Genomic DNA, 23,667 nt, shown 5'->3' on the forward strand with positions numbered 1-23,667 from the left:
ACATTCACAGGGCTTGCTGATTTCTCCCATTTGAAGTCCTACTTTACAACATTCTCCTATATTTATCCAGTACCTTTTGAAGAAAAATCTCACTTCATATTGATGCCATCAAGTTGTTTTCAGTGAAATAACCATATATTGCAATTGAAACATTAATTTTTTTCCTACTCGTTGCTGATGTTTGTTAACATTTCTATTTGGGAGAAATATCAAATTTAAACATATAAGTACGAACAAGGTATGATAATATATTTAAATCGAGATTGAATACGGGAATGAAATCATTAAAAAAATTATGTTATTTTCTATTTTTTGAATTTAAATATCACACTTACAAATGTGACTAATACATGTTTAAAAAGTTTACTCACCTGACAAATTTCCATTCAAATGAAATTCTGTTCAGAACTCCATGCAGTTTAACTAGCTCTTTCAGATTTCTGACTACGAGTGTTCTCAATCGTGGAACATTTGTTACGTCTTCCACACAGCTCTCCTTACTGTGAAAGATGTTAAGCACGGAGAGGAAGCAGTGAGATTTAACTGGCTTGTGAACTGTCTTGCGTCATCACCTATACCTATGGCTGTGCAATGTCACTTGCTGAAGCAATGAACTGTGTCCTTACCAGCCATGTGCCAGAGAAGTATTCAGCATACACGGGCGCCAAATGCAGATCAAACATAAATGGTCCAATGGTCTTCCTTACAACTTAAAAATTATCATTGAACCAAAAATAGAGGAGCAAAAAAATAATGGTTTTCTATTTCGGTTCAGGTTCAGAAAAACATTTGTTTTGTTTTGTATTACGGGGGAAGAGCTCGATTTCACTCTGGCGAAAATTTTGGGTTTTTTTGTGGTTTCGGTTTTTGGCTTGTTCTGGTTCAAAGCTGTGCTTTAATTATAGACTAAGACAGGATATCAAAACTTAAATGCTTTCAGCCTGCTGCATAAAGGCATTAAGTGCTTATTTCCAAAAATAACGTTAATTGCTTCAGTGAGACATGGATCTGGCAGTAGATCCCTTCAGAACAAATACTGCATGGATCAAATCATCTAATTAGTTTAAACAAGCTATAAATGTGTTTTAATGGTCCAAAACTATAAAACTGTTGGAAGCATTTCATAACTTTGGGGAAGATTAAGTTGCTATGCTTATTATTTTTTGCTATTAGTAATAGTATTTTTTAGGCTTTTAAAAACAGCATTTTATATTTGAACCAGAGCATCTTTTCTTTCCAAGCAAAGCCAGCCACGAGAGCATTTTGTATATAGGGTGCATGGGACACAGCCCCTTCTTTGTGACATACACACACACACATATATATAAATATATACAAACATACAACATATTTCTTTAAAAAATAATCCTCACACAGGAACACACTGGACCATATTTCCTTTGAAACAAATAATTAACTAATAAGAGGATGTTAAGGAAATCAAACAGAGACCATCTGTTTGTTCTCTGTAAGTGAGGACAAAATACCAGAACGGTCTCTTCCAAACAAGGAGGCTCCAGGTTGAAATTTTAAGTGATACTTGGCGTCTGTTTATGAAAAGGGAAGCAGAGATATACAAAGGTGGTGTTGCTTCTTCAGGGAGCAAACATTTGTGGTTGGGCACACCCACCTCTCTCTTCCCTGTTGCTTTTTACAGGCTGGGAGAGGTGGCAAGGCAGGGAGCGCACCTGCCCAGGCCCGGGTTAGCATCAGGTCTGCTTTCCTCTTACTTGCTCTGGCCCTCGGCGCAGTGGACATGACCAGGGAAGGCAAGCAGTGTGTGGACTTCTGCAGGGCTCTTCTGGATTACCTCTAGGTGGTTGGTCAAAGAAGCAGCGTTTCCAGAAGGTGTTTTTTTTTTTTTTTTGACAAACGAAAAAAAAAAAAAATTTAAATCTGCTACCTCTGTGTCATGGTGCATAGCAGGGAGGTAAAAATGGCGTGGTGAGGACGTCTGACCTCCTATAACTTCACAAGGGAGAGAGAGAATCACCATCAGCATCAGCCCAAACCTGATTCCTATGTGATGGAGGTCAGACATTCCTCCTCTCTCCAACCTTTTACCAATTCAGCCACCAGCCGTCCCTCCCACGGCACTCTCTACTTCTCTGTTGGGTTTGACAGTTCATTGCAATGGCCACTCAGAACTCACAACCTGTACTTAAAGTTATGGGGTTTATTAGGGGAGTAACAGATTACAGTTCAGGATACAGTTCTTTGGTCAAGACTGCCTCTTCTCAAGCTATGCCCACAGACAGGCCTGTCTCTGGCCCTTGGCCCCTCAGCCTCTCCTCTGCCCTGCTCAGATAACTGTTACAGAGCTCTTCAGCTCTGCCAGTAAGTGCCCAGAGGCACCCCACTCTGCCAGGAAGTCTCAGCCCGAAGGCGCTCAGCTTTCTAGCTCCGTGAGTCAGGAAACCTAGCTAGCTCTACTGACAAGTGCCTGGAGGCATCCCAGTCCACCAGCAAGCCTACTGTCCAAAGGTGCTCAGCTTTCTCTCTCTGTGGCCAGAAAGCCCACCATGTCATCTCCTGCTGGTTTCCTGGTTCTGCTGCATCTGCTGTCTCTGTTTCTCTGCCACTAATTCTCATCATCTCTCAATGTCTCCAGTATTACAGCTCTATCTGTCTCCTGGGTCTAGGAGGTTCTCAGCACAGGGATCCTGGGTCCAAAGGATGTACTTCACTCCTAACTCTTCTTTCTTGGTAGTAGTGAAGTCCCTGTCTGCTTTGAGACTGGCACTCTTTTAAGCTAGTAGGGTGGCAAAACTGACCAATTTCCTCATTAGGGTTCCATACACCATATTTGCATGGTCTCATCCCCACAAGGGTGCCATCCACCTTATTTGCATTATTAACAAGCTATCTAATCCCCTTGCTGGGCCACAAGCACCATTTGCACAGTCCCTTCCAGTCATTTGGTGACAGTTACAAGACCACAGTGAGAAAGGCCGTGGAAAAGTGATCCATTGCACTGCAGGCCAACCCCTGGCTTTTCTAGCCGTAGTTCTTTCATACTTGGAGGATAACTTCCCCCTCCCAATCATTTTACCAGTTCAAGATAGTCATTAACAATTAGTCCTCAGGGTAAGGTTACACAAGTACCAGCCATTCAGGTCTGCTGCAGGTCTATCTGATCTACTTCAGTTCTCCAAAAGTCGTCTCTTCTTCACCCTTTCTGGCCTCTGATTTAACTGAGACAAGATGATTCCCTTCCTCTGAGCCTCTCTCAAGGTATCACCAGAGCAAAACTTTTATGGGACTTTAGACTCAGCCACCATACTCCAGTCCATCAGTGCCTCCCCCTTAGTCCACTCCTTTGCAGTTATTGCTTCTACAGTTGCAGTTTTTACAATCACAATTAACCCTGTTAACAGTCACTACTCACAACTGAATCATATAATCCTATTAGCATCTTCTCCACCCTCTCTTTCCCAGACCCGTTGGGAAAAGAGGAAATTATTCAGTGGCAATCCTCCCTTGTACCCCTCATTTTGAGTCTAAGCACACCAATGAAAACATATAAGCCAGCCTCTTCAAGCCTTTATCTCCTTCCATTTTAGATAGCCAATGCTTAAATCACCCATCCGTATCAAACCAGGACTCAGGTGACAAGCGTGTTCCTCCATCTGAAGAATCTTTCTTATTCATTGTTCAGCCTTTGCATGTATATGAGACTATTGAAAATACCATGCCTTAGGTCAGGCGTATCTTAGTCCTTAAAGTGTCATATTTGTTTTGAACACTTTTTAAAAGGGGTCTTTTGCAGCAGATTTTCCTGATGCAATGTGTCTTTTGATTTTTTGACCGCTGCTTCCATGGGCATTGATTGTGAATCCAAATAAAATGAAATCCTTGACAACTTCAATCTTTTCTCTACTTATCATGATATTGCTTATTGGTCCAGTTGTGAGGAATTTTGTTTTCTTACATGTTGAGGTGCAATCCATACTGAAGGTGGTAGTCTTTGATCTTCACCAGTAATGCTAAAGTCCTCTTCACTTTCAGCAAGCAAGTTTAGGTCATCTACATATTGTCAATGAGTCTTCCTCCAGTCCTGATGCCTCATTCTTCTTCATATAGTCCAGCTTCTCGGATTATTTGCTCAGCATACAGACTGAATAAATATGGTGAAAGGATACTACCCTGACACACACTTTTCTTGATTTTAAACCACATAGTACCCCCTTGTTCTGTTCGAACGACTGCCTATTGGTCTCTGTACAGGTTCCACATGAGCACAGTTAAGTGTTCTGGAATTTCCATTTGCAATGTTATCCGTAAGTTGTTATGATCTACACAGATGAATGTGTTTGCGTAGTCAAAAAAACACAGGTAAACATTTTTCTGGTCTTCTCTGTTTTCAGCCAAGATGCATCTGATATCATCAATGATATCCTTCATTCCATGTCCTCTCTGAATCCCGTCTGAAGGTCTGGTAGTTCCTTGTCAACATACTACTGCAACAGGTTCTGAATTATCTTCAGCTAAATTTTACTTGTGTGTGATATTAATGATATTGTTGGATAATTTCCACGTTCTGTTGTATCAGCTTTCTTTGAAATGGGTATAAATATGGATCTCTTCCAGTCAGTTGGCCAGGCAGCTGTCCTCCAAATTTCTTGACATAGACGAGTGATCACCTCCAGTGCAGCAACCATTTGTTGAAACATCTCAGTTGGTATTCGGTCAATTCCTGGAGCCTTGTTTTTCGCCAATGCCTTCAGTGCACCTTGGACTTTTTCCTTCAATACCATTGATTCTTGATCACATGCTACCCCTTGAAATGGTTGAATGTAGACCAGTTCTTTTTGGTACAGTGACTGTATTCCTTCCATCTTCTTTTGATGCTTTCTGCGTCATTCAATAATTTGCCCATAAAATCCTTCAATATTGCACCTCGAGAACTGAATTTTTTGTTCAGTTCTTTCAGCTTGAAAAATGCCAAGTGTGTTCTTTCTGTTTGGTTTTCTAACTCCAGGTCTTTGCACGTTCCATTATGATACTTTACTTTGTCTTCTCCAGCCACCCTTTGAAATCTTCTATTTACCCCTTTTATGTGATCCTTTCTTTGGTGCACATTAGCTACTATACATTCAAGGGCAAGTTTCAGAGTCTCTTCTGACATCCATTTTGGTCTTCTCTTTCTTTCCTGTCTTTTTAATGACCTTTTTCTTTCTTCATGTATGATGTTCTTGATGTCATCTCACAACTCATCAGGTCTTTGAGCGTTAGTGTTCAATGCATCAAATCTATTCTTGGATGGTCTCTAAATTCAAGTGGGATATGCTTAAGGTTGTGCTTTGACTCTCATAGACTTATTTTAATTTTCTTCAGCTTCAACCTGAACCTGCTTAAGAGCAATTGATGGTCTGTTCTGCAATTGGCCCCTGACCTTATTCTGATTGACAATATTGAGCTTCTCCGTCATCTTTCCACAGATACAGTCAATTTGATGCCTGTGTATTTCATCTGGTGAGCTCCACGTGTACGTTTGCCATTTACGTTGTTGAAAAAAGATATTTCCAATGAATAGGTCATTGGTCTTGCAAAATTCTATGATGCAATCTCTGGCATTTCTATTATCAAGCCATATTTTCCAACTACCGATCCCTCTTTGTTTCCAGTTTTCACATTCCAATCACTAGTAATTATCAATGAATCTTGATTGCATCTTTCATCAATTTCAGACTGCAGAAGTTGGTAAAAATCTTCAATTTCTTCATCCTTGGCATTAGTGGTTGTTGTGTATATTTGAATACCAGTCATATTAATTGGTATTCTTTGTAGGGGTATGAATAATATCCTATCATTGGCAGCTTTGTACTTCAAGATAGATCTTGAAATGTTCTTTTTGACCATGAATGCGATGCCATTCCTCTTCATTTTGTCATTTCTGACGTGGTATACCATATGATTGTTTATTCCAAATGGTCAGTATCAGTCCATTTCAGCTCACTAATGCCTAGGATACCTATCTTCAAGTGTTCCATTTCATTTTGGACAATTCCAATTTTCCTAGATTCATATTTCATACCACTTGTCTGTCAGTCCACCACTCATCTGTTGGTATGCTCAAGTCCAGTTTTGAAACCACTGTGTATTATGAGTGCCTTCCAACCCATGGAACTCATCTTCCATGACTATATCAAACAATATTCTGCTTCCATGGGCTAAATTTTGCAAGTAGATCACCAGGTCTTTCTTCCTAGTCTGTCTTACTCTGGAAACTCTGCTGAAACTTGTCCACCTTGGGTGACCCTGCTGACATTTGAAATACCAATGGTGTAGCTGCCAACACCAAAGCAACACAAAAGCCACCACAGATCAGCAAACTGATAGATGGTTGGTAGGATGTGATGATTAGTAAGTAAGTATTCAAAGTTATTGAAATTGCCAGTATTGCACACCACATAGATAAAGAACTATAGTCTGAACAAAAAGAATGGAAAAAATGACATCATCCCAGATATGAGGTAAAAATGTTCCAAACCATGGAATTACATTTCCTATAGCTAGTCAATCAATATTTGTCACTGAGATCATTACATAAAATAAAGTCTAAGCACACCAGAGCATCAGTGTAAGCTACCCGCCCAGTTCTCCTAACCTTGAATCGAGCAGATGGTACGATAATAAACAATAATAGCAACGGCAAGCCTTCCTCTGTACAGCCTGACTTCTTCCATTTAATCATCCAACTGTGGTTGTATGACTTACTTCCTGATGGGAGCCAAAAACCCCTTGACTGCCTTCTTAGTCATTCTATCCATGTTCAGCAATTATGCTGTACTCCTCTGACAGAGAAGTCTACCTCCGTTCTCATTCCTAATTGTTATCTCTTTGAAAACATCCAGCTTCAACGACACTCCAGTGAGAAACCCCACTACCAAGTGCTCTACTCAATAGCAGTAACCTCACATGAGTGCTCCTTCTTGCTGGGTGGCTATTTCTCCATTAGTGGTCAGCTATTTTTGAGCCCTACTTCATAGACCTCTTCTATTCATTGGGCCCAACAGGCCCAGTGCCTAGTGCAAATGAACTTGTCAAGAACCTATAAAAACATTTGAGACCTGAAAAAATGTTTATGAACTACAACATACAAAAAGAAAAACCAAAGTTGAAGTAATAAGCATTTAAGCAAATGCTTATACAACCTATGCAATTAATGGTTCAAGCTGATATGCATAAAAATTTCATTATATTTGCAAAAAACTTGCAGAGTAGGTTTTTGTACTTCTCATAACATTTTTGCTATGCACAATGATTGCCAGGGAATATCAGCTAATCATCAATTGAATGTGTTATTTATAGCTAAATAATTTTGAATTCTTTCAAAATTTTTACAACAGTAATTATTATTTTGATGTGGGATGGGAGTGCATTGAAATATACTTTCTGTGACATGACAAGGGCACCAAAAGTAAAATGCTTATGGCCCACTAAGGCAGTTCATTCAGGTCCATAGGTTTTGGGAATACAAGATGAAAGAGACATTTGCCCGCCAAGTGGCTGCCAAGTCTAACAAAAGAGACCAAAAAATACACGAGAAGGGTGCCATGATAGAGGCTAGTACAAGGCCTGTGGCTGTGATTAAGAACCATACACACACACACACACACGTGCTGGTGACGGGTGATCGGGACAGAAGGCATCACCCTCACGTGTCATCTACACTGAGCTATCAACCCACTTTTGAAAAACTATTTTGGAATTTCGGTCCTGTTTGGGAACGTTAAATTGATAGCAATATGAACGTGAGTTAAGTATACATGATTATAAAACCTATAGGTTAGAGCAGCAGTTCTCAGTGTTTGCTTCTCATCCCAAAACACGTGCATGATGGCCCTCATATGTTTCATGCTTTCACCAGTTAATATGTATTGAGTGCCTATTATGTGAAGCAAACCTATCCTGCAGTTGCGGTTGTCAGGTGCTGTTGAGTCGACTTTGACCGCTTATCAACCCCATGTGACAGAGTAGAACTGCCCCTATAGGATTTTCTAGGCTGTAATTTTTATGGGAACAGATCACCAGGTCTTTCCCACACAGAGCCACTGAGTAGGTTTGAATTGCCAGCCTTTCGGTTAACAGCCAAGCATTTAACCATTGTGCTACCAGGGCTCTTTAAGCCTATTTCAGGTACTGTGAATACTTATTTGACACTCTCCATAATTTTGAGGATGTGCTTGTAAAATTTGGAGAATAAAACGAATAGTTCTGCAGATTTCTTTTTTAAATATGATATTCACAAAGTCATTTACAAGTACGTAAATAAATAAAAATTAAATTAGTAACTTACTCTTTAAAAGCAAAAAAGTAGAGATAAGCTCAACTATGAATTGTATCTAAGCTTTAATACTTTCTCTCCATTCAAGAAAACAAAAGAAAGCTAGTGAGGGATAAAGCATTAAGATTTTTTTAATTGTACATATTTTCCTATAATCTATATTTAACTTTTATTAGCAACATAGCAAAGGAGCCCTGGTAGCACAATGATTAAGCTGTTGGCTGCTAACCAAAAGGTCTGCGGTTTGAACCCACCAGCCACTCCAGGGGAGAAAAGACCTGACCATCTGCTCCTGTAAAGTTTACAGCCCAGGAAATCCTATGGGGCAGTTCTACTCCGTCATGTAGGGTCTCTATGAATCACAATTGACTTGACGGCACACAGTAGTAACTACAAGCGACATATCAAGGAGCCCTAGTTGTCCAGTGGTTAAGCCATTGGCTGCTAACCAAAGGTTGGCAGTTCAAATCCATCCAGTGGCTGTATGGAAGAAAGGCATGGTGAACTGCTTCCATAAAAATTATAGCCAAGAAAACCCATGAGGCAGTTCCACTCTGTCACATGGTGTCACTACCAGTTGGAATCGACTCGATGGCACCTAACAACAGCAGCAACATATCACTTAAGATGCAAGGACCCCTTTTTCCTACTGATGCTAACCCCAAGAATGATAACTTCTAGGTTGGAAACTAGTGTGGACAGATTACTAGACTAAGAGGCAGGAGGGCAAAGATCTGTTTAGTCCAGAGGGTTGGTAGCACTTGAGCCTTAAGTGTTTCTAAGCAGCAAGCAATACTTACAACCCACAGAGAACATTCAGAAAAGGCAGGGAGGGGAGGGTCTGTTGAAAAGGAAAAAAAGGGAGTAAGAAAGCCAGCAAAGAAGAGAAGAAAGGAAATAAGGAAAGAAGAAGAGAGAAGGGAAGGAGAGAATGAAGAAAAAAGAGTGGGAGAGGAAGGAAAGAGAGGAAAATAAGAGATACAGACAGTAGAGCATTTCTTGGAACTTAGTGACCCTGGAGTTTACTGCGCCCCCTTTTCACCACTCCCCCTCCCGCCACCTCTTCCCTCCTCTGCTCGTAATACGTCTTGTAATCATGGAAGTTTGAATCCACCCAGAGGCTCCAGCAGGAGAAAGATCTGGTGATTGACTTCTGTAAAGATTATAACTTAGAACACCCTTTTTGGGCAGTTCTACTCTGTTACATGGGATCACTATGAGTCAAAATCAATTTGATGGCACCGAGCAACAATAAGAAGCAAGGAAGTAATAAATTCTACCTTCCCTCTTCAAATTCTTGCAGACAGTGTGAATAGACAAGGTAATAGATATAAGTGTACTGAACCCCTGCTCTCCATTAAACCTAAAGCTTTATTTTCTCTCACGCTCAATTTGTTTAAAAAAGGGATAAAAATATTTATCATCTTCGGTTCTTGAGAGCAAGTGCTAATTGGTATGACCAGTCACATCTTTGAGTCCAGCAATCATCACAGATGGCGTGTTCAGCATAGTTTTATAGTGCAATGCTTGGCAACGGTAAAGCAAATAAAGGCATTGTTAAGTCAGAACAATAGGTACATTAATCCCCCGAATAAATGAATATTAGATTCAGTATTCTCGATGCACAGGTCTAACAGGATGTTCACTGTATTTGACTTGGAAAGAAGTGACTGAAAATGAATCTCCAACTGGCAATAGAGAAGAGATTCCATCCGGTTTTCTTTTCAAATGTTCCACTGTCATCTTGAGATTGTAAAAATACGTGCTTGTATAAATGACTTCTTTAGCCTTCCCAAAGAAATTCAGGATTAACCAGAAGGTGTATTTATTTAGAACAAAACATTAATAATATATTCTGCAAGGAAACAGATGCGAAGTAAGCCAATAAGCCCCTTACAAGCTAATTATTCAGGAGTCAAAACATCAGAACCGAGTTGCAAGATGTACTCCACACATCAGTTTGCATTTGTGCCTGAGCCACTGGAGCCCGAAAGGATCATTTCATTACTCTGCTGGCAGATGCATCCAAAGAGCCGGCTATGTTGTGTCTTGCCATCACAATGCTTCTTTCTGTTAAATGGTTTAAAATGTTTGACAAGCGCAGTACAAAGCTATCCAAGGAAATGCTTCCTTCCATGGATTCAGTTCTTGAAGCCGACCATACACTGGTCTTTGTTAGTGATTCAGCCCACATTAGCCAAAGAAAGCTTCTTACAGACAGGCTCTGTGCTTAAGGACCCTCTTAGAGGAACACTGAGCGCTTTGTTATTGCTTCTTCACAGGTTACTAATGGAGGTTTAACTGAGGGGAGTGAGGTCCTTCCTTTTCTCCAGCAGCGTGCTTTTTTTTTTTTTTTTAACAATTATTTTCTATCTTTATCATGTTAAAACAGTAGTCTGACCAGATTGCAAGACTAAAGACTTGATTCCTAATTAGATAGAAAGAAGTCATCTAACAAAATAGTCTTTTTTTTTTTTTTTTCAAGTGTGTTGAACTATGGCACACCTACCAAAAAACTCTGGCCAAATTACTGCCAGAAAAAGAATCCTAAAGCCACAGAAAAGGGGAATTTGGCCCCAGATGAGTATTTCTCTGCATAATAAGGCAACCCTAACAGAATGGATCTATGAGCCAACTCTCCCTTTCACTGGTTATTTATTACCCTGGAGGAGTTTGACTCTTTCACTTGGCTTGCAATTTGCTTTCATGGAGTCTAATAAAAATTAGACTCTAATTAAAAATTAACTCTGTCTCTCATCATCTGCTCATGCTCTCAGAACTCTTTATCTTTGTATTTCATTTTCTAACTAGTTTCCAAAAACCATCCACTACACAAAGAAACGTCAATAGTCCTTAAAAAATCTTCCCTTTGAGAATCAGGACAAAGTTGCTTCTAAGTTGGAAGCTGGTTACTTATCCTAATACTTTTTTTTTTCTTGCATTCAAATATAAAAGCAGAGTTTAAAAAGTACAGTTTATTTTCTATGGATCACATGCTCTATTATTGCCCCATCTTTTCAGTCTGAAGCCATATCATGGAGCCAAGGGCATACTAGATGGGAAATAACTAAATAATGGCCCCAAGCTCCAAACCAGAGGGATGTTTGGAGGTTTAATACAAGACCTCTTCTCTGACACAATTGGAATTTATAGATGGCTGTTCATTTAAAAAGTCATTTAATGTAGGAATTGGTGGCTAACCTAAAGGTTGGCGGTTCAAACCCCCTCAGAGGTGCTGTGGAAGAAAGGCCTGGCAATCTACTTCAGTAAAAATTACCCTAGCCAAGAAAACCTTATGGAACAGTTCTACTCTGTAACACATGGGGTCACCATGAATCAGGGTTGACTTGACAACAGCTAACAACAATAACAACACGCACACATGCACGTAAGCACACACACACATTTACTTTAACTTAATATTGCCATATAACCATCTTCCAGTCTTTTAATGTGGAACCAAGATCTCTTGATTTGAGATTTGCTGATTGGACCTATTCTCTGCACAGCTCCCATAAACAACTGTCTGTGGATTTCAGGGTTTTTTCTTTCTTTCTTTTTGAATTCTTTTAAGTGAAGCTAGAACTTGCAAGTGCTTGCAAAGCAAACTTAACATAAAATTCTAGATTTTAGTTTTTTCCTCAATATTTTACAGTTTATCTCACCACCCTCTTATTCAATATCATTTTTTGAAATTACTATCATATGTGCTGTTTCCAACATATTTATCTTTCACAGAAAAATTCTGTCTTTTCACATATCATCAATTTAAATATTCAATTAAGTTATCTAATTCCAATAACAAGTACATCTCAACTGACCCTTGCTAGCATACAATTTAACTGGTGGGAACAGAAGTGTGTGCGTGTACCAGAGAGTAGCCTGCTAGCCACCAGCGCTGCACATGCCATGAGCGATGGTCTGCATGTTTGCAGTGGTAATGGAGAGTGCCAGCTGAACCAGAAGTCGGGGAAGCTGTTAAGACATTTTTAATGTATTACACAAGATACCAGGCTACTGTCCAGAACTGACTATTTTCAGTTTAGACCACAAATAGAATAGAAGTCATTGTTTTCTGAGAAGAATATTTAAAATGTCCTTCTGCTCCCAGAGCATGCAGAAGCATCCTCATGGAGGAGAGAGGTAAGAAAAGACACAGGTACAAGACAAAGACATTCAAATTAGAAGGGACAGAGGGCTTCACTGCAGTGAGCAGCCATTCCTGGTACCCACAAACTTCCAACCAGAATCATTTAGAATACATTACAGAGAAGTGGTCATCTACAGGAAGCAAACTAGTAAATTCTCTACTTACTTTAAGGGGATTTTGTACAATTGTGACATAAAGAATGGGAATAACCAGCAACACACAAACAGAACTGTACAACATGACCAAGTATGGTTTACATCAGGTGTCATGGATTGAATTGTGTCCCCCAAAAATATGTGTATCATTTGGCTGGGCCATGATTTCTGTATTGTATAACTGTCCACCATTTTGTCATCTGATGTGATTTTCTCATATGTTGTAAATCCTATCACTATGATGTTAATGAGAAGGATTATCGGCAGTTATATTGATGAGATCTACAAGATTAGATTGTGTCTTAAGCCAATCTCTTTTGAGATATAAAAGAGAGAAGCCAGCAGAGAGACAGGGGGACCTCATGGCACCAAGAAAGCAGTATCTGGAGCAGAGCGCGTCCTTCGGCCCCGAGATTCCTGAGCAGAGAAGCTCCTAGACCAGGGGAGGATTGATGACAGGGACCTTCCTGTAGAGTCGACAGAGAGAGAAAGCCTTCTCCTGGAGCTGACTCCCTGAATTCAGACTTCTAGCCTACTAGACTGTGAGAGAATATACTTCTGTTTGTTGAAGCCATCTACTTGTGGTATTACTGTTAAAGCAGCACTAGATGACTAAGACACCAGGTATACAAGGTTGGCTTAAAACCTGAAAATCATTTAATGTAATATAGCATATTAATAGAATAAAGGACAAAACCACATGATCTTCTTGATTGACATAAGCAGCATTTGACAAAATCCAATATCTATTCATCATAAAAACTCTTTAAAAAACTAGAAAAGAATAGAAGCGAACTTCATCAACCTGATCAAGTGCATTGGTCAAACACCTACAGCTAACATGAAACTTACTGGTAAAAGATGAAAGCCTTCTTCCTAAGATCAGAAACAAGGCAAAGAAGTCACCTCCACCATTTCTATTCAACATTGTACTGGAGGTTCTAGCCATTGCAATCAGGCAAGAAAAAGAAATTAAAGGTCTACATATTGGGAAAGGAAAAAGTAAAACTATCTTTATTTGAGGATGACACCATCTTGTATGTAAAAAATCCTAAGGAATTTATGAAAGAGAAAGAGAAAGGAAGGAAGTAAAGGAGGGAGCAAGGGAGGGAGGGAAGAAAATACTTTAAGTAAGGAAGGAAGAATGAAGAGAGGAAGGAAGAATCTATTAAAACTTATGCACGAGTTTAGAAAAATCACAAGATATAATATCAGTATACAAAAATCGATTGTATTTTTATACACCAGCAGCAAACAATCTTAAAATAAAATCAAGAAAATAACTTTCTTGGCAGTAGCATCAAAAAGAATAAAACACTTAGGAATCAATTCAATAAAAGAAGTATGAGAGTTACACACTAGACTACAAAATATTTCTAAAAGAAATTTTAAAAGATCTAAATAAATAAAAATATCTTTCATGTTAATTGACTGAAAGGCTCAATATTGTTAAAATATCAGTTCTCCCCTAAATTAATCTACAGATTCAACACAATTCTGATAAAAATCCCAAAAGTCTTGTTTTAATAAATTGATAAACTGAGCCTAACATATATATGACAATGCAAAGGACATAGAATAGCCAAAACAATTTTGAAAAGGAAGAACAAAGCTGGAAAAAATTGAAAAATAGCCAATTTTAAAACTTTCTATAAGGTTACTGTAATAAAACAGTGTCGTATTTTGTATAAGGATAGAAATATAGATTAATGAAACAGAACTGAAAGTTGTGAAATAAACTCTTATATTTTGGTCACTTCATTTCAACAAAAATGCCAAGACGGGAAAAAAGTTAGTGTTTTCAACAAATGATACAGACAACTGGATACAGTTCTGTAAAGACAGAAAAAAGAAAACTTTAGAACCCTACCTTACACTATGCACAAAAAGTAACTCAAAATAGAACATGGATCTAAATGTAAAAGCTAAAACTGTAAAACCTCTAGAAAGAGAGAAACTTTTTAGAAGAGAAAAATCTTTGTGACCTTGGGTTCAACAACAGATTTCTTAGACATGACACCAAAAGCATGATTTTTTTTAAATGATAAATTAGACTTCATCTAAATTAAAATCATTTGCTTTTCAAAAGACACCATTAAGGAAATAGGAAGACAAGCCACAGAAGGAGAGAAAATATAGTTGTAAATCATATATCTCATAAAGGACTTGTATCCAAAATATATAAACCAGTTGCCATCGAGTCAGTTTGACTCCTTGTGATCCTATGTGTGCAGAGTAGAACTGTACTCCATATGGTTTTCAAGGCTATGACCTTTGGGAAGTAGATCACTGGGCCTTTCTTTTGAGGAACCTCTACATGGGTTTGAACTGCTAACCTTTTGGTTAGTAGTTGAGCACTTAATTTTTTGCACCACCCAGGGACTGTCCAGAATCTATAAAGAACTTTTAACCAAAACCCAACCCAAACAAACTGATGTCAAGTAGATTCCTGCTTATAGCGACCCTATAGGACAGAGGAACCCATAGGGTTTCCAAGGCCATAAATCTTCATGGAAGCAGACTGCCACGTCTTTCTCTAGCACCCGCGGCTGGTGGGTTTGAACCACTGACCTTTTGGCTAGCATCCAAGTGCTTAACCACTGTGCCACCAAGGTGCCTATAAACAACTTTTATAACATAATAATAAAAAAGCAAACAATTCAATTTTAAAATCAGCAAAGATTTTGAATGGCTATTTCTTGAAAAAATATATACAAAATATATATGAAAAGATGTTCAACGTCATTAGTCTTTAGGGAAATGCAAATTAAAACTCCAATGCAATACCATTTCACACAGAATAGAATGGCTGTAATCAAAAAGACAGATGATAACAACTGGTAGTGAGAATATGGAAACATTTGAACCCTCATACACTGGGAACATAAAATGGTATGGGCACTTTGGAAAATTTGGCAATTTCTTAAAAAATTAAATGTAAATTTACCACACAATCTAGCAGTTCCACTCCTAGATAACTACCCAAGAATACATAAGTCCACATAAAAAATTGTATACAAACATTTGTAGCAGTCTTATTTACAATATCCCCAAACTGGAAACAACCCAAAAGTCAGTCAACTGGTAAATGGATAAAAAATGTGATACAACATGTAATGGAATAAAAAGAAACAACATACTGATACATGCTACCACATAGTTGAACCTCAAAATTATTAAGCTAATTAAAAGAAGGCAGACACAAAAGACCATATATTGCATTATTTAATTTATATAGATTTTTGAGAAAAACATAAAGCTATGGAGACAGAAAGCAGATTAATATTTGCCTTCGACTAGGAATGGGAACAGGAATTGACTGCGAACAGGTACAAGGCAAATGTTCTAATGCTAGATTGTGGTGATGATTGTGTAACTCTATAAATTTATGAAAAATCATTGAATTACACACTTACAATAGTTCAATTTTAAGGTATGTAAATTATACCTCAAATAAGCTATTATGCTCTCTTTTCCTCCTGGGAGATTCCTGAGGAATGATCAAAAAGGGAAAAATGTGCAACAGAATTTCAAATTCTCATGGAATCCAGACTTTCTGGAGCCATTGAGGCTGAATGAATCCCAAAAACTATTGCCTTGAAATAATTTTTAAACTCTAAACCTTAAATCAAAAATAACCCCTGAAGTCTTTAAAGCAAACAGTAGGTGGCTTAATTAGTAAAGAATTGTGCTCTTTTAAAGGACAAGCTATGTGGGATCAAACTGACAACAGCAACTTGAAAGTTTAGATAAGAAGCTGAGGTGGCAGTGAGTTTACATTAACAGTGGAGGAATAATTCAGAAAAGGTGGGTGACAATGTTTGCACAACTTGAAGAATGCGACCAATGTCACTGAATTGTACACGTAGAAATTGCTGAATTGGTGTATGTTTTGCTGTGTGTATTCTCAACAACAAAAATAAATTATAAAAAAAAAAATCACACTGTGGCTCTTGATAGAAATAGTGAACACAAAGAAGCCTTGTTCTTACCAGTGCCCTACCAACCATCTATCATCAGAAATATTCTACCCTTTTACCCTGAAGCTGGAAAAGGAGCACAATCAGCACCTGAGATTGTTAGGGCTAAAAAAAAGAGAGAGAAGGATACCTGGCCAAGAAACAAAAGCAGAATTGTCCCATTCTCCAATGGATTCAAATGAAAACTGGTAATAAAACCAGGTCCAACTCCAAGGGGAGACATTGGAGAAGAACCAAGCTGGGTCTATAAGGAGTCGCACACGGGATGACACACATATTTATGCTCTCGTATCTTACTATATCAAGCTGAAAATTTCACCACTCTGAACAATTCAACATGTTTTATTGGGAAAATTCTGGTTTTATCCTTTGTTTTTATGCTTCCTCATTAATAGGTTGGTTCGGCAATGAATATGCAAAAATGTTTGAAAAAAAAGCTATTAAAAAAATAACACTTCTTGAATACTTACTAGGTGCCACACATTGTGTTAATCATTTTGCATAAATTATCTTATTTTATCTTCCCCAAGACACTATGAATGAATAGTTTTACCAATATCCCCATTTTATGGATAAAGAATCAGAGATGGATTCAACGATTTGCCCAATAACACATGGTAAGTAGCTAGTGGAGCCAGGATCCAGGTAACCTGACTTCAGAGTCCAGTCTCTGAAACTCTGCACATACTGTCTCCCAATAAAATAGCCAGTCTGATTATTTCATCTGAATTTTTTTTAGATTAATGAGAGTTAGAACAGTTTCTAAATTTTTCCTATATTTCTGATAAATAAAGTTACCAAGACATCATATATTTAAATTTAACCATGTGGAGTTGCTGATAATTGGTCATATCAACTTACAAAAATGACAATTTCTTGGTTCAATCTAATATAACTTTATTAAACACAAGTTACTGAAACATGAGCCAATAGTCAAGTATGTGCTATTTTAGATTCTAAATTTATCCCATAAACAGATTCACGCTTTACCTTCCTATTTGTACCAATTCCTAAAGTCTTTGGACTTTTATATAAAGAGTGCAAATGGTTCAATCTATGCAAATCTATTACCCCCAAATATGGCTATGAAACCTGCTATTCTTCATGTCTTGGCAATTCTCTATTCAGTTTCTTCGTTAGTATTTCTGAAGATGTATATTTTTGTCTCTTTCATCCTTTTCAGTACAAGCAGGTGGATGATTGCTACCCAGAAGGCAATAAAGACTATGGCATTAAGAATCTGCACTTTTGATGACATGTTATTTGATCACCATTGTTAGATGTTACTTTGTAAGCATAAAGTTATACATTTATTCTCTTATTTCTGGACCTGTTTTTGTGAACTTCTAGATCCACTGTAAGTAAATAAACCTCCAATTTTGTTATGCTCCTCCACAGACACATAGAGAAGTATTGCCTTGTGTTCTATTATTGATAGACAGTTCAAAATCCCTTTCCTAAATAAACAAAAGAAAGGTAGGTTTTTTTTCTTTTTCTCAAACACCCTTACATTTTTGGAACAAAGTGTTCAAACTTATCGTTTTATGTTCCCATGACATTTCCCCAAACACCTAGGTATATATGGAATAAAAAAAATCCACTTTAGAAATAGGACAGCTTTTTTTCTAATTGCATACTATTTGTTTGCACCAAAATTATACAATATATACTGTTGTTGTGTGCCATCGAGTTGATTCTGGCTCATATCGACAGATTAGACAGATTGGAACTGCCCCATAGGGTTTTCTAGGTGGCAATCTTTATGGGAAGCAGATTGCCATGTTTTTCTCCTACAGGTGAGTTTGAACTGCTGACCTTTTGTTTGCAGTTGAGTGCTTAACCATTACAACTCCAGGACTCTCTATACGATATATAGGAAGATTAGATACCGTTGCCCAAACAGGATCGACAGCCTTGTTAGCGTCACACTCACCCCTACCACAAAATGTAGACTCTTTAAAAAGGGTCTAGTTTTAGGTTTCGTCTCTTCAGGGAAACCCTCTAGAATTTGTCCCCTGTTTGCTCTAAGTAATAGGTGGTTTTATCTTACATATTTGTTCCTTTTCCCTCCCTGTCCTCCTCCCAAGATTAGATGTTTTCTCTAGACCTATAGAAAACTGTAGTTACTAGCTACGTGTTGCTATTGAGCACATGTAATGTGGCCAGTACAAATTGAGATGTGCTGTAGGGATAAAATACACAGCTGATTTTGAAGACAGCATAAAAAAACAATGCAAACTATCTTATTAATATGTTCACGTTGTTAGCATTTTTGAAATGGCAAGATTGAGAATAGCTTGGGTTAAATAAAATATATTATTAAAATGAATTTCATCTGTTCTTTTTTACCTTCTTAACATAGCTACTAGAAAATTCTTAATTACATATGTGCTGCATACTACATACAGTGAAACCTGTGAGAGTTGGAACTCAATAGGACTGCCTTGTTTTTCCGGGTCTCAAAAGTTTTCCGCCTTTGACAGGGTGCAGTTTTACCACTTTTCTATTGCTCCTTTTAGTGGAAAATATTTGAGTTTTCCTCCTCTAACAGATTTCCGCCTTACACAGGTTCCATCTTTTACAGGTTTCACTGTAGAATAAAAGGGGATGAAAATGTCTTTGTTTATTCCACCATTTGAAAACCAGAAATATTATAGTGAAAACCTGCAAAAACCAGAACCTGTATAAGGCAGAAACCTTAGAGTCAGAGAAGAAAAGCTCAAATATTTTCCACTAAAAGGAGCAATAGAAAAGTGATAAAACAGCACCCTGTCAAAGGCGGAAAACTTGGGGGACCCGAAAAAGCAAGGCCCTCCCGTGAAGTTCCGGCTCTCGCAAGTTTCACTGTATTTCAATTGGACATGCAGCTCTTGGACTATTGCTTCATATGCACACCTCCCTTCCCTCTTGCCTCCAGTTTTAGGGAGCGTCTCCTATTCCCCTGTCCAGCCCCAGCTCTCTGCATCCCATCCTAAGTCAATCCTGCTCTATTCCTCCAGAAGAGAGCTTTTGACTATACTTGTAAAAATATCAATTGAAAACACCAAGCAAAAAATTGAACTTTCACAAAATGATTCTGGAATTCATCTGAAAGGCAGGAAAGGACAGTTTTTAAAAGAAGAGAAATGAAGAAGGAGTTCCTAGAAACTCATAACTTTTTGACAGACTTAAAAATCATAAATGTAAATGAATTTATTTGTTGTAATATAGAGTGCACAACAAACAAGTATTCAGTATATATTAGCTATGAGTAGTATTATTGCTACTGTTCCTTACGTAAATTAAAACATAGAAAGGTATAACAATTAAAATCTTATGGAACTGAAAAGAAGGAGGGACTTACAGTGGTGTATATAGATCTATGAGCAGTCACTTTTTTATTTGTAAAATGTTTAATATGGTGTGTGATTTAGATTTTATCACAGATCAGTGGGTGAAAGAATGGATTATTCAATAGTCTTGTGATAACTAACTAGATATTTTAAAGAAAGTGAATTTCAGACTGGGGACAGGGGAGGAAAATGGAAAATTTCCCAAAGGAGGAGATAGGTAGTCAGGCACCCGCTGTAAGTGATCTCTAAGGAAAGAAGAATCCACATCATATGTAAAGGTGTAGAGAAATGAACTGCTGATTAGTTCAAGAGACTGTAAGCAATTTTTTATAGGGTCATAATAGTATGCAAGGACCCTGGGTGGTGCAAACATTTTGTTCTCAACTATACCCACTCCTGACTTATTGACACTGTTAGGCTCCAAAGACCAGGTCATTACGCAAAAATAGATATTATGCAAAAATGGAGAATAACCACATCAGATCACAAAAGGAAGGATGACTACATCATTACATAACTGCCAAGTTACATCATTGCATAACTGCGAAGTTATATCATTACATAACTGCCAAACCAATGAGAATCATGGCCCTACCAAGTTGACACAGAACCTTAACCATCACAGCCAGCATTGCTCTTGCCTTGCCCCTCAGTGTTCGTTAACACCAGACTTACGTCATTAATGCACAAAATAGTGAGATAGTAGATGTTTTACTATTGGCAAAAATGCGAAATGTTGGATAACAAGATAGCTGATAAGTGAGGAGTAGGTGTATTAATCTAAAGTTGTTGAAGAAGAAGGGTCTGGCAATCTGCTTCCATAAAGATTCCAAAGCAAAAAACCAAATCCGTTGCTGTCAAGTTGATTCCAACTCACTGTGACCCTATAGGACAGAGTAGAACTGCCTCATAAGGTTTCAAAGGAGCAGCTGGTGGATTCAAACTGCAGACCTTTTGGTTAGCAGCCGAACTCTTAACCACTGTGCCACCATAAAGATTATAGCCAAGAAAATCCTATGAAGCAGTTCTACTCCGTAACACTTGGGGTTGCCACAAGTTGGAATCACTCAAGGGCAACAGGTTTGCAATAGATTTGGTTTATTTATTTTTTAATATAGTCAATTAGACTTGCATTTAAGTTGCATATAGGCCCTGGAATATTTGATTGTAAGAGAAAGTTCATAGTACGTTTTCTCCTTAGAACTGGGAATGGATGACAGAAACTGATAAAAACTGAACCACATAGAAGACGCTTGCATCTCTCTACATTGGTGTTTAAGTTTATTTGTACACTAAAGTGCTTCCATCTTTAAACTTGTGCACAGATGTCAGTTATCACTGATTAGTTGCTTGTAGTCCTTTGAATATTTATTAAGAATGATATTTTGGGGAGTATCTTCCCTCTCAGTTGCCCATATTAGGATAGCAATACAAGCTTTGTGCTTAATTGAGAGAAAGAAACCAGCTCTGAAGTCAAGTCTGAATGTCCTCAGGTGTCAAAGACAAGAGCAAATTTTTAATCTAGCATGTACAAATACAGTCTGCAGTATGGATTACACCTCTACATAAAGAAAACAAAAATCCTTACAACTGGATCAATAAGCAACATCGTGATAAACAGAGGAAAAACTGAAGTTGTAAAGGATTTTATTTTACTTGGATCACAGCCAACACTTCTGGAAGCAGCAGTCAAGAAATGAAATGACATAGCATATTGAGTAAATCTGCTGCAAAAAAAACCTCTTTAAAGTGTTCAAAAGCAAAGATGTTACTTTGAGGACTAAGGTGTGCCTAACCCAAGCCATAATATTTTCAATCACCTCATATGCATGAGAAAGTTGGACAATGAATAAGAAAGACCGAAAAAAAAATTGATGCCTTTGAGTTATGGTGTTGGTGAAGAATATTGAATATACCATGGACTGCCAGAAAAGTGAACAAATCTGTCTTGGAAGAAGTTCAGCAAGATTGCTTCTTTAAGCGAGGATGGTGAGACTTTGTCTTACATACTTTGAACGTTATCAGGAGGGACCATCCCCAGAAAAGGACATCATGCTTGGTAGAGAGTCAGTGAAAAAGAGGAAGACCCTCAACAAGATGGATTGGCACAGTGGCTGCAACTATGGGCTCAAACACAGCAATGGTTGTGAGGATGGCACAGGATCAGGTAGTGTTTGGTTCTGTTGTATGTAGAGTCGCTAGGAGTCAGAATCAACTTGAAGGCACCTAACGACAACAATAATGTGCAGATTGGAGTAGAATAGTTTCTGCCTATGGTGGTTCCCAGAGGATTGTTACTAAAGTAATGATTTGATTTTTCCTTGGTTAAAAATCTGCCTCAAGTCATTGTCCCTTCATTAACTAATGGGTCTTAGGAGCAGAAAGGCAAAGAGCATCTCTTCATTGTATCCCCAGATAGTAGGTGTTCATTAAATATTTATTGAATAAACAAGTGAATCTCAATTTGGATCTTCTCAAATACTTATTTCAAATTTGCTTAGTGCTAGAAATATACTGGAGCCCTGGTGGCACAGTGGTTAAGCTTTCGGCTGCTAACCAAAAGGTCGACAGTTCAAACTGACCAGCCACTCCTTGGAAACCTTATGGGGCAGTTCTACGCTGTCCTATAGGGTCACTATGAGTTGGAATTGACTTGATAGCAACAGGTTTACTTATTTGTTTATTTATTAGTTTTAGAAATACACTACTAACCGAAAGGATGGCTGTTCAAACCCACCAAGAGGCACCTCAGAAGAAAGGCCTGGTGATCTTCCAAAAGGTTATAGCCACAAAAACCCTATGGAGTGCATTTCTTTTTTTTTTTTAATTGTACTTTAGATGAAGGTTTACAGAATAAACTAGCTTCTCACTAAACAGTTAGTACACATATTGTTTTTGACATTGGTTAACAACCCTACAACATGTCAGCACTTTCCGTTCCCAACCTTGGGTTCCCTATTACCAGCTTTCCTGTACCCTCTTGCCTTCTAGTCCTTGCCCCTGAGCTGGTGTGCCCCTTTAGTCTTGTTTTGTTTTATGGGCCTGTCTAACTTTTGGATGAAGGGTGAACCTCGGGAGTGACTTCATTACTGGGCTAAAACGGTGTCCAGGGGCCACACTCTTGGGGTTTCTCCAGTCTCTGTCAGGCCAGGAAGTCTGGTCTTTTTTTGTAAGATAGAATTTTGTTCTACATTTTTCTCCAGCTCTGTCTGGGACCCTCTATTGTGATCCCTGTCAGAGCAGTCAGTAGTGGTAGCCAGGCACCATCTAGCTGTACTGAACTCAGTCTGGTGGAGGCTGTGGTAGTTGTGTTCCATTAGTCCTTTGGACTAATCTTTCCCTGTGTCTTTGGTTTTCTTCATTCTCCCTTGCACGGGGCAAGACCAGTGGAGTATCTTAGATGGCCACTCACAGGCTTTTACGACCCCAGATGCTTCTCACCAAAGTAGAATATAGAACATTTTCTTTATAAACTATGTTAAGCCAATTGAGCTAGATGTTCTCCAAGATCATGTTCCCCACTACCTCCTGCCCAGTAATTCAGTCCCTCAGGGAGTTTGGATGGGTCTATGGAACTTCCATGACCTTGCCTCGGACCAGTTGTGCTTGCTTCCTCAGTATTGTGTACTGTCTTACCCTTCACCAAAGTTACCACTTACCTATTGTCTATTTAGCGTTCTTCCATCCCTATCCCTCTCCTCCCTTGTAACCATCAAAGATTATTTATTTATTTATTTATTATTTTTTTTTTATATTTTAT

General features: G+C 38.2%; 1 long non-coding RNA gene across 1 annotated transcript in view; it reads right to left on the reverse strand.

Annotated features, from left to right (window-relative positions):
- Nucleotides 1-429: 429 nt before the first annotated feature.
- Nucleotides 430-23,667, reverse strand: part of LOC111819605 (uncharacterized) — a 41,247-nt gene continuing 18,009 nt past the window's right edge. Inside the window, exon 3 of the long non-coding RNA XR_002823183.1 lies at nt 430-500. This is a non-coding gene — a long non-coding RNA (uncharacterized LOC111819605). The remainder of the gene's footprint in view (nt 501-23,667) is intronic.

Source organism: Trichechus manatus, unplaced genomic scaffold (genome assembly GCF_000243295.1).
Source record: "Trichechus manatus latirostris isolate Lorelei unplaced genomic scaffold, TriManLat1.0 scaffold00013, whole genome shotgun sequence".
Classification (NCBI taxonomy): domain Eukaryota; kingdom Metazoa; phylum Chordata; class Mammalia; order Sirenia; family Trichechidae; genus Trichechus; species Trichechus manatus.